Source organism: Myotis davidii, unplaced genomic scaffold (genome assembly GCF_000327345.1).
Source record: "Myotis davidii unplaced genomic scaffold, ASM32734v1 scaffold328, whole genome shotgun sequence".
NCBI classification, from domain to species: Eukaryota; Metazoa; Chordata; class Mammalia; order Chiroptera; family Vespertilionidae; genus Myotis; species Myotis davidii.
In genome coordinates, this window is record NW_006300373.1 from 2,480,839 (window position 1) to 2,492,137 (window position 11,299).

The following is an 11,299-nucleotide window of genomic DNA, read 5'->3' on the forward strand; positions in this document are numbered from 1 at the left end:
ATATTTAAACATATAGGGTTGTGAAGTGAAGGAGACAGGTGACATTTCAAACTTCAGGGACTGAAGGAGCAAGGACTCTGGGAAAAGTTGGTGCAAGCTGGTCTTTGACCTCGTGAAAGGCGATGAGCCTCCACGCAGTCACCAGCGGAAGGAACACAGAGGGGGAATGAAGGAATGGCATCGCGAAGGGCGAACGATGAGAAAGGTCATCGATTCATGATAGGGAGGGGGCGAGGGGGGGTTGGAGGAGGCTCCTGGGGTCTCTAGGCTAGTCATTATGTGAATCATCTAAAGGCACCTCACCCGCAGGAAACTCACGCTGACATCAGGGCGGAACCGGGTGGGAGGGAGCAAGTGGCCCTTCCACGGGGCCCTGGGTGTGGCCTGTGCGCGACCACCACCTGCTGCAGAGGCTCTGAGCCATTTGCTTGGTTCACTCCGTTCCCTTCTCTCTAAGATGGAAATAGTCTCACTCCTCATCCCGTAACGTTGTTGGAGAAAAGTCAACGCCCGCACAAGGCTTAGCCCAGTGCCTCCCAGCACACAGGAGAGAAATACCAGTCGCCGGCCTCTGACCCTGGGTGAGTCAGCTTCAGTGCCCGCCTTAGAGATGAGCCGGCCAAAGCCTGAGGAGGCGGAGTCCCTCCCCGGGCCCCGCAGCCAGTGAGGGCTGGCAGGGTGAGTAGGGACCGGCCTCCTGCCTCCGGGTGCCGTGCTCTGTCTCGCTGAATCCTAGGCACCTCCCTGCCCTCCCCTGGGTCCATGTCAGGGTGAGTCTTGTAGGGGCGTTGCCTTGACTTTCCTTCCATAGAGGAGGGACCCAGCAGAAGCAGGCATTGTCACCTCTTCCATGCAGGGCCATTTATTTATTTTTAAAAAATATTTTTATTGATTTCAGAGAGGGAGAGAGATAGAAACATCAATGATGAGATGGAATCGTGGATCGGCTGCCTCCTGCACGCCCCCTACTGGGGATGGAGCCCGCAACCCAGGCAGGTGCCCTGACCGGGAATCGAACCGTGACCTCCTGGTTCATAGGTTGACACTCGACCACTGAGCCACGCCGGCCGGGAGAGGGCCCGTCACTGAGTCTTGCATACATTTCTAATGACCGAATGGAGGTTTTTGTTTTCTCCCTCCACTTTCTTCCTACCGACCGTACGTTGGGTGCACACGGGGAGCCGTAGGCTGCGTGTGTCCCGCGGGGCTCGCACCCCAGTATCGACTGTCTTTCACTAGGACGCGCCGGCGCAGGAAGGCCACCCAAACACGCCCTCTCTCTGTCACCTGAACCTCCCCGTGTCCTTTCCCCCGCCCTTTCAACGTGCCCAAGTTAAGCTGTTAAGTCTGTAATACACCATTAAACCCAGATCAGGCCGCTCAGTGAAAACAACACCCAGGACCGGTGAATGGCACGCACTGTCCATTGTGAGGCTGCGGATGCCCGGGCGGCTGACCCCGCCAGGGTGTGTGGTGACAGCTCTTTTGCGTTGATGAGGCCAATGAGGATCGGCCCCGGTGGCGGGAGTCGATCGAGTTTCTCGGAGAGAACCAGGTTGATGTCTCCTGTTGTGCGAGGGCGCTCTGGGCCCTGCAAAGCATGCGAGTACAAACAGCTTAACACAGTGTTTCTCCTTTTCTTTCTTTCTTTTTTTTTACCTAGAAAGGAGCCTGGGGCTGCATCCGAGTACGTTTAACATATGAAAATTGAGCTGCTTTGAACGTGTATGTTTTTGATAACCGTTGGGGCGCTTCCTCCAGGCCCACCTGCAGGCTTTCCTCCCGCGTCCCCATCCCTTTGATGGAGCGCCAGGACAGGTACTCCCCCAGCAGTGCTGGCTCCTGGCTCGCCCTCCGCTCAGAGTGAGAGGGAACGGCCCGGATTCCAGGGGCTCATCCTCCCGGTCAGCTGCAGTCGCTCAAACACGTTAGCACTGACCTTGTTTTGTTCTGGAAATCGGGTTTAGGTCGGCTACCGAGTGTTCACACAAGCCCGTGGCTGCCCTGACCGAGGGACAGGATGGGGGGGTGGGGAACCCCACTTCTCTCCGCTCCACTCTCACCCCCGCCCCTGCCCTGCCGTCTCCGCCACCAGGGCCTCAGGGCACCTCGGAGAGGGACCAGTTTCAAAGCTGCCCGGCCTGATGGTCTTCTTTTAAACGTGGGCATGAGCGCACGCCCGACCCTTCTGTTCTCTCTCCTCCGTGAGGCCAGGCCCGAGGCTCCGGTTCGCGCCTCCCGGCCCCCTTTTCGGAGGAAGGAAAGCCACCACCCTGCTCTTTTTATCTTTACAAATGTGCCTGGTGGGGACTCATGGAAACCAGCTCAAGATGCTTTCATTTAAAAACGGCCAGAGGAGCGGAAGGTGCGGCGGAATCCGAAGGAAAGTGCATCTGGGCCTCTGTGCCCTCCTGCTCCCGAGTTAGCAGCCTCTTTCTCTCTCTCCTCTCCTTTTCTTTCTTTCTTTCTTTTTTTTTCTTTTCCTCTTTGGCACCCGGCTCGATTTCTGCTGAGGTCTCTGTTTCGAGTCCTTTCAGAGATCATGTTTACGACGCGGTGGCTCCTTTCTGCGGGACATCCTGTGTCTGTCCTACTTGGCCCGACACCGCCTCTGGTGGGGAAGGCCCCCTCCCTGTGCCCGGCGCCCTATTTCCAAAAGGAAGCCTCAAAGTCGCGTCCACGTCCCGTGGGCGACCGGGCCCTGCGCCGCTGATCCGCACGGCCGCTTCCTCCTGGGCGAGCAGGCCTTGCCCTCCTCTTGGCCCCCTGGCGAAGCGGAGGACTGGGACCCATTATCAGATTATTGGGGACCAGAGTGCCCCCACTCAAGCAAGGCTAAGAGGCTTATTCCACCCCGCCCCCCGGCTGGTTTCCCAGTTATAAAATGGGGCTACTTCGCTGATCATGGATACCAAACCTTCGCAAAGAACACGGCACAGAGTGTCCCCCCAAAATGTATAAACACTTTAACAGCTGATAGCATCAATTTTGAAAGTGAAATATATTTCATAGACACTGCCCTTATAATTATTCAAATTGTGTGACTACAAAAAGAAAGAAAAATGTATGAATACATTTTGGAGGGACATCCTATATATTAATGCAGTATGTTTCATACGTGGTTATGAAAAAGGTTCAAGACTGGAATCTAGCCCTAGCCAGTTTGGCTCAGTGGATAGAGCGTCAGCCTGAGGACCGAAGGGTCCGGTTTCGATTCCGGTCAAGGGCATGTACCTTGGTTGCGGGCACATCCCCAGTGGGGGTTGTGCAGGAGGCAGCTGATCCATGTTTCTCTCTCATCAATATTTCTAACTATCCCTCTCCCTTCCTCTCTGTAAAAAATCAATAAACTATATTTAAAATAAATAAATGGGAAAATGTCCTCAGGTGAGGATTAAAAAATCATCATAATAAAGACTGGAATCTACCCCATAAGGGAAGGCCCAAAAGGGTCCCACAGAGATGTGTAGAAATCTACACGTGGACACATTTTACTGGAAGTTCTGCACTAGGACTTGACCCTGCTCAACTTTGTGAATTTTGACCATTGACAGTTTAGGTTCATTAACAGCCTTGCTCCCTGGGTCCTCCCCCTGTTGTTCCTTTTCTGTTTCTCTCCCTGGAAGGTCTTTACGACACTAATCATTTATAATTGTAAAATGCCTCGATTCATGCTTCAGAACAGCGCTCAGTCCTAATGAGCTGCTTAACCGCCGCCGATCCTCCCGACAATACCACGGAACGAACGCTAGAACGTTTATGGCGCGTTTTATTCTATCCCTAAATGCGAAAGAGGATTCTAATTTAAAAATAAGTGGCCCGGCTTTTTAATTCTTGTTTCGCCTCTGGAGCTGCTTTAATGTCCCTTTTATGGTGGGCTGGTCGATGTTTTAAAACAAGTTCTTCGGGGACCCTCTGCCCATTAGTCTCCGGCAATAAAACCCGAACTTTGCTAAAGTAAAGCACGCTGCCGCGGAGCAATTAGGAAGAGAACTTTCAGAGACGACTGCGAATATGAAATACAGTCGCTGAGCTTAGTAATGGGTTTGGGGAAAGCCAGCCCACCTCTTTTAAGCTCAACTACTAGTATATGGATTTGGGTTTTTTAAGCAATATTTTTAATTTATTTCTTTGTTTCTCTCAAGGCAGTAGGGGGGGGGTGTTCCAGAGAGGGTTCGTGAGGTACACCAATCCCCCGTCTCTAGCTGCCATTTCTGAATATGAGCCTTTATTTTTACTTTTTTTTTTTTTCATTTTATATGGAAAATGGGGTGATGTCACTTAGGGAAACATTTTTCCCCAAAGTGGTTTCGGGAACCAGCATCTGGTGATGTGTTATTTAAAAGCGATAATGTAGTAAAGCCGCGCTTTGTGTTCTATAAATAATTGTCGGATTGATGGGAATATCCCTAACCTGTTCAGTTTTATGGGAAGGACAAAATGCAGGCATTCATTCCATCATCGTTTCTTGCAAACTCAGAAGCGCCGTTGACAGCTATTGCTCTAACCTCATAGTAACTTCTTTGTTGATTAGCCATGGTGTGTAGCAATGCAGGAGGGCTGCAGTGTAGTCGCTATTAAGTTTGCAAATGGGATTGGCCTCTCTGACCTTTGAAGGGGAGAGTTACTTTTTGCCTCTTTAAAACTTTCACTGATACTCAGTTGCCAACGAAAGGAGAAGGTTCAGGTTTTTAAAAGTCATCCATGTCGTTCAGCCTCCTCTTCTGTTTCCTCGACCCTCCCTCCATCCCCTCTCTGGCCCCCTGCCCCCAAACTTTCCCTCAGTGGCAACCCATTCACAACTTCCAGTCACTCCACACCAGCAAACTCCAGCCCCGTGGTCCAAATCCAGCCCATGGCCTATTTTTATCAATAAGGGTTTTTTATTGGCTTGTAGCCACGCCCGCTCATTTACATATCGCCTCTGCCTGCTCTCCCCATCCAGTGGCAGAGTGGAGTCTTCCAGCAGAGCCTGGCCGGCCTGCAGAGCTTTCCCCATATCCCACCTCATCTGTCTCCTGTACCTTTAGGACCCCAGGCCTCCTAGGAATTCTCTCTGGGATTCCTTCTGTACCTTGCCCTCCACCCTCCCACCCAGGCACACTCTGCCTTTCCCGGTAGTGCAGCTGGTGCCTCATTTAAGAGGCCTTTGTTGATTGACCATGGTGTGTAGCATTGTCGGAGGGCCGCAATGTGGTCGCTATTTAATTTGCAAATGGGATTGGCCTCTCTAACCTTTGCCAGGAAGAGTTCCTTTTTAAGGCTCTACCCCTCTCATTGCCACTCCATTGCCAGCGGGAGGAGAAGGTTCAGGTTTTTAAAAGCCTCACATGTCTTTCAGAGGGGCTTCCTCTTACCTGCCAGATGTGCAGCGCAGCCCGCACAGCTGTACGGGGTAGGGGGGTGGGGAAGGGGCGCATTGGCATCCTGCCCCTGCCCTGCCAGTCGCCCTCTCTCCCTCCTGGCACTCTCCACAGGTCCTCACGGGTGCACTGGTCACATCAGCCTCAGCTCTTTGTTTAACCCTCGGTCTCCTGCACCAGACAGCGAGCCTCCTGAGGGCAGAGTTCCTCTTCACTGTCTTGGTGACCCAAACCGCCACCGGGGGCACGCGCAGTAACTCTCAGACGAGTGCGCGAACAAATGCTCTCTTGCCTCTGGACATGTCAAGGGATGCCTAACCTATGAATTTGAACGAAAACTTTATCTTTTCTGTTTTAAAAGTCATTCGTCAGCCCCCATTCTACCACTGAGGAAACCACGTTAGAGCCAGTGACCCCTGAACCCAGAGGGCACCTGGCGCAGGACCCAGGCCGGCCAGCGAGGAACTGCGGCCTAGGAATGCCAGGCTTTTGGCTTTACCGCAGAGCCCCTGGCAGCATCACCCCCGGCCGGCACTCCGTGTTGTGTTGCCTCTGCTGCAGCCAGTGCCCGCCCCCAGCCTGCCTTCTACCCCGGCTCTGAGAGGCCCCGGCTCGTGTTCAGCTGCTGGAGAGAGGTCCCTTCACTTCTTTTCTATGCAGCCTCAGGAGGGAGGCTTTGGGGAGGGATGGTATAGACTTTTCAGGAGGCTTGACGGAGAAAGGAAGTCTAGTTACAGGGTGGCAGCTAGAACGGGGGATGAGTAAAGGGAGGCATTTCCTAAGATGGGGAGTCAAGCGCGTGTGTGTAGGGAGGGAGGTTAAAGACCGGGAGCAGGGGTGCATGATGGGGAGGGCAGGCCAGGTGCTGGAGGTCACTGGCATGATGGACTGGCAGGGACTTCGGCCAGCCCTCTGTTCAGGATGTCAGCGTTACTGTGACACGGGGTTTCTGAAGGAGGACTCTCCATCAGAGTCTTCCTATATGCCCCGTATCTACGTACTGAACTTAGGGGCGCGTAAGAGACGAAAGCCCCCATCTCTGCGGCCAGCAGCCTCCCCGCTTCACCTCTCTTCTCAGAGACCAGACCAGACATGAGCTGCATTCTCCCCGACACGGGGCAAGTTAGAACAGGAAAGGCTGGGTTCTCCTGTGCCCCGTGTGTGCGTCCCGGCGGATGCCAGGATTTGCTCCGTTCCTGCCCCTCAGGGATATTCTAAAAACCAGCACACTTCCCTCTTCCCTCCGGACCCACAGACATTCTTCGTACAGGCGCCTTAGGCTTGGGGAAGTGTAGCCAGAGCCCGTGCCCGGACAGCACACTGTGATCTCTCTTTGCCTGTCGGTGCAGTAGATGCAAAGTCAGAGCAGTTGGTGAGTCCCAAAGGGGAAGACCCCGCCTGCGGCCCGTGAGGCGGACAGCAGGAACGCTCCCGTGTGATGACACACGCTCCGTGGTAGCTCCGTGGTCCCGGACGTGGCAGCCACTCAACAGCCTCCCCGGCCGGCGTTCTCCCTGCCTTCTCGTTTCCTCCTCCCCTTTGGTCGCAAACCCATTTAGACGGAGGATTTACGTGTCACCTCCTGTTGACATTTCAAGTTATTGCATTTAAGGAAAACACAGGAGAAAGCAAACAAGCGAGTCTCTTCTAACAGGTCACCAGGTGTAGGAGTCACACTCAAATTTCAAAGAAAAGATGGAGGGTGGGGGAGCGGTTTGGGCTGGCAAAAAGAGAGTGGATATATTTATAAGGGAAAATCCTCCTAGCTTTTTGGGCTCCAGTCAGATCCTGGGGCGTGGACACTCATCTCAGGGACCGGTGCTCCTGGGGATCGCGAGGGGGAGAGAGTGTTGCCCAGCGGAAGTTGCCAGGACTCCTATGGCAGGGGTTCTCAACCTTCCTAATGCCGTGACCCCTAATACAGTTCCTCGTGTTGTGGTGACCCCCCATTTATTTCATTGTGACAAATTGAACATAAAGAAAGCATAGTGATGAATCACAAAAACAATATGTAATTCTATATGTGTTTTCCGATGGTCTTAGGTGACCCCTGTGAAAGGGGCGCTCGCCCCCCCAAGGGGTCGCGACCCACAGGTTGAGGACCATTGTCCTATGGGCTCCCGCGAACACCGATTTCCCTGATTGCACGTGACCACAGCCACGAAGAGACAGTGCTTTCGGCGCTGCTTCCGCAGTGTCTCCGGGGGCCAGGTCCGCGTTGGTCTGTGCATTCCCCAGAGGCAAGCGGAGACCATGTAAATTGCAGAACCAGAACCAGCGATGACCAGCTCTGGTTTCATTTGATTTTCCCAAACACACGTCCATAGGCATGTCGCAGGCAACACAATACGACAAAAGCACAACAGCGGTCACCCAGAGCGCGCGTGTTCGTTGGTGTCACGTACGATGAGTGGCAACGTTGGAACCATGAGGTACACTTTAACCATCGAGCTGTTTCTTTGATTCATCAGAGTTTACAGCAACGTGAAGCAGGAGCCAGGAAGTCTGCTCCCAGAGCTGGGCTCCGCCACCCCTCAGCCTTGTGACCTCGGACAAGTCACTCGGTATCTTGGGCCCCGTGTTCCTCAGCTATCATGTAGAGACGGTCCCATTAGTCTTCCCCTTCTGAGTGGGCTATTCCAAGGCCTTTCTGTTCTGGCCTCTGGAATTTCATTGCTGAGTTCTGTGATCTCACGTCTTTCTAGCAGTTGTGTCTGTTCCTTTATCATCTGTGACAAAGATGCCTTCTGTCTAGACTTCAGATTTCTGAAATGGATTTCAGTGAGTTGAATCACACATCTTTTTTAAGTAGCTTATATTAAGCGAGAGGGAGGGAGGGAGTGAGGGAGGGAGAGAGCGCGCGCGCAATAGCAATTTAAATAGTTCTAAATAGTGCCTTTCCTACCATTCCATTCCATTCCATGAGCATTTGCCCTGGAGTAAGTGTGAGACGGGTGTCGGGAATCTGTGCCTGCATCTTGGAGGGTGATTGTCTTCCTATTCTGAGTGTGATTCTATACCTTAAAGATATAACTTGTTTTCACACAACGTGGCCCCTCAACATACGGCAGTTATTCGGTGCTTACCTGGAGAAACAAACTCCCCTATTCCAGCGATGGCGGAGAACCGAGCTGGTGACTGGTCTGTTCAGCTACAAAGGACAGGTAGATGTTTGTGTTCAGCCTAAGGGATGTTTCGAGTGTCATTTTGACTCTAGGGTTTTCGCTTTCTCCGATGACTTTAGAATTCGACAGCACCGCCCTTCTCATGGCTCCTCTAGCGTGAGACAGGTCTCGTCTATAAAGCCCATTGGAGCTCATGCTCTTTCTCTGCTTCCCACGGGCCTGTGGGATGATGAGGGTGGCGTCAGGAGCGGGAATACAGCCACTGCGCTTTATGGCTAAGGGACTGAGCCAGCTCCCAGGGCGCAGGCCTTCCCAGCCTCCCTTGGGCAAGGTGCTCACCGGGTGTGCTAAGACCACATGTAAGTCACCAGCTTCTCTCTCAGCCTTCCGCCAGGCGATGGGTAACACTGTTCCAAGCACTTTAGGAAAGAGACAGCTGTCTACATGAATGTTCGCTGTTTACCACCTGGAAGCAAACACATGGGAGAAGACACGGGTGGGAGTACCATCATCTCTGTGTCGGGTTATGAAGCTAAATGCATTTTTAAAAAATGTATTTGTATTGATTTCAGAGAGGAAGGGAGAGAAAGAGAGATAGAAATATCAGTGATGAGAGAGAATCATTGATCGGCTGCCTCCTGCACGCCCCCCTCCTCCCCCTCCCCCCCGCTAGGGATCGAGCCCACAATCTGGGCAGTGTACCCTTGACCGCAGTTGAACCCAGGACCCTTTAGCCTGCAGGCTGACGCTCTATCCACTGACTCAAACCGGCTAGGGCACTAAATGCAAAGGTATAGCTTCCACGGCAGCTTCTTCTCATGTTAGCACATGACCTTCGGGAATTTCAGAATGACTTCAGATCTTCAGGGCTCAGAGTAAACAGTGACTTTTATGATGTTTAAAAGCATGACACTTCAACAGTTGATCTTTTCAAAATGTGTGTTCATCCTAAAGACAGATAATAACAGGTCTTGATGAAGACCGGAAAACACAGGAGCCCTCCTACGTTGCTGGCGGGGATATAAAATAGTGTCGCCATTCAGGGAAACGGGTCTAGAAATTCTTTCAGAGGTTAAATATGGAATTACCAGGCGACCCAGCAGTTCTATTCCTGGTTACCCAAGAGAACTGAAAACACATGTCTACACAAAACTGTACACAAATGTCCATATGATTCATGAAAGCCCAAAGTGGAAACAACTCAGTGTCCATCAAATGGCGAATGGATCATCCAGTATGGTGTATCCATACCACGGGATATTGCTTGGCAATGAAAAATGAAGCACTGTTCCATGCTCCAATAGGGATGGATCTTGAAAACATGTTAAGTGAAAGAAGCCAGTCACCAAATACCACACATTATGATTTTATTTATGTGAACTGTCCGGAATAGGCCTTTTTCTGTCTCCATAGGGACAGAAAGCAGGTTAGGGGTTGTTGGGCTGTGTGTATAGTTGTTATAATAATTATGTTATTGGTGACATTGACATATCAATAGCTATTCCAATAGCTGTGTGTATAATAACCGTTATAGCAGTTATGCCAATTGCCATGTTAACGTATCAACAGCTATAGAGCATAGCCGTGTCCCCAGCACAGTGCTGATGTAACGCACATAGCAAAGATTCCTTGTATCATCTCATTTAACCGTCCTGAGTGTTCTTTGAGGAAGAGGTCATTACCAGGTTACAGATGAGAGAACCAGCAGAGAACAGGAACACGCCGTACGTGCCTACCCACCTCGTTTTCACTGGCTCATTCATCCCTGATTCAGGAAGTCTATCCAGTAACTACTACATCCTGGCATTAAAGATACAAAGAAGGATGGAGCACGATTCCTACCTTCCAACTATTTAGGAACTCCGTGTTCATGTGGTTCTCTGATGACACCGGCCATTGCTGGGAATTCTTCCCAGAGCAGCTCCTAGCTATGAGACGAGTTCTGTGCTGGGTCAGACCAGGAAGGGTTAAAGATAGCTTCTCTGGGGCGCGCCCCAGGGAAGCAGCCGGACTGATTTCAAAGGGATTTTTTAGGGGAGAACTCCAATTACAGAGAAGTAATTCCCCTTGCGAGCTCACTAAGCTCTCTTCCAGACGAAGGCAGCTTCCAGGGCCACACGCCTCCGCCCCTCCCTTCAACGGATATTTTGAATATGAAAATCCGATGTCAAAACTTAGCCGCAGCCTTCATCAGGCCATTGAAAGGCTAAGTAAGAATTCTGTTTCTAGGAATGAAAAGATCGGGATCAGAAAGATTTCTGTGCCGGCTAGAGCTCCCTTTTGGAGGGGGGTTCAAGCGGCCTTTAATCATATTTTTGTTGATTATTTATTAGTTTTCCCCGGGAAATCAAAGACTCGGTCACATAAAATGTATTTTTTAGAAAAAAGATATTTTATGAATCAGAATCCAGAGTAAAGAAATCATGGCAGACACATTCCCTTTGCTGACATGGTCTTGTTGGGAATTGAAAGATCTTTCTTTCGCTGGTGCCCTACGCGGAAATGTTAGGTGACCCGACTGTACGAGCCACAGTTTCTGCCCCCACAGACTCTCAGCCACCAGGAGGTAAAGAGGGTGCTTTGCCAGCAAATCAAAACTGGAGAACTGGAACGAATTGGGGTGAAAGGATGGGGATCGGCTCCAAGCCAGCTGTGTGGGTCAACGCACACTGAACCGAAGATGAAACAATACGGTGCATTCCAGCCGTCGGCCTAGAGCCCCTGTAACCGAAGCCATGGCGTTTGTAATCAGGAGACTTGCGAGCAGACGTCCGCCCCCACGGTCTGGGGTGCCTTGGGTCAATATTAGGC

General features: G+C 51.6%; 1 protein-coding gene across 2 annotated transcripts in view; it reads left to right on the plus strand.

Annotated features, from left to right (window-relative positions):
* FTO (fat mass and obesity associated) overlaps nucleotides 1-11,299 on the plus strand; it is a 282,063-nt gene that overhangs the window by 194,602 nt on the left and 76,162 nt on the right. The window lies entirely within an intron of this gene.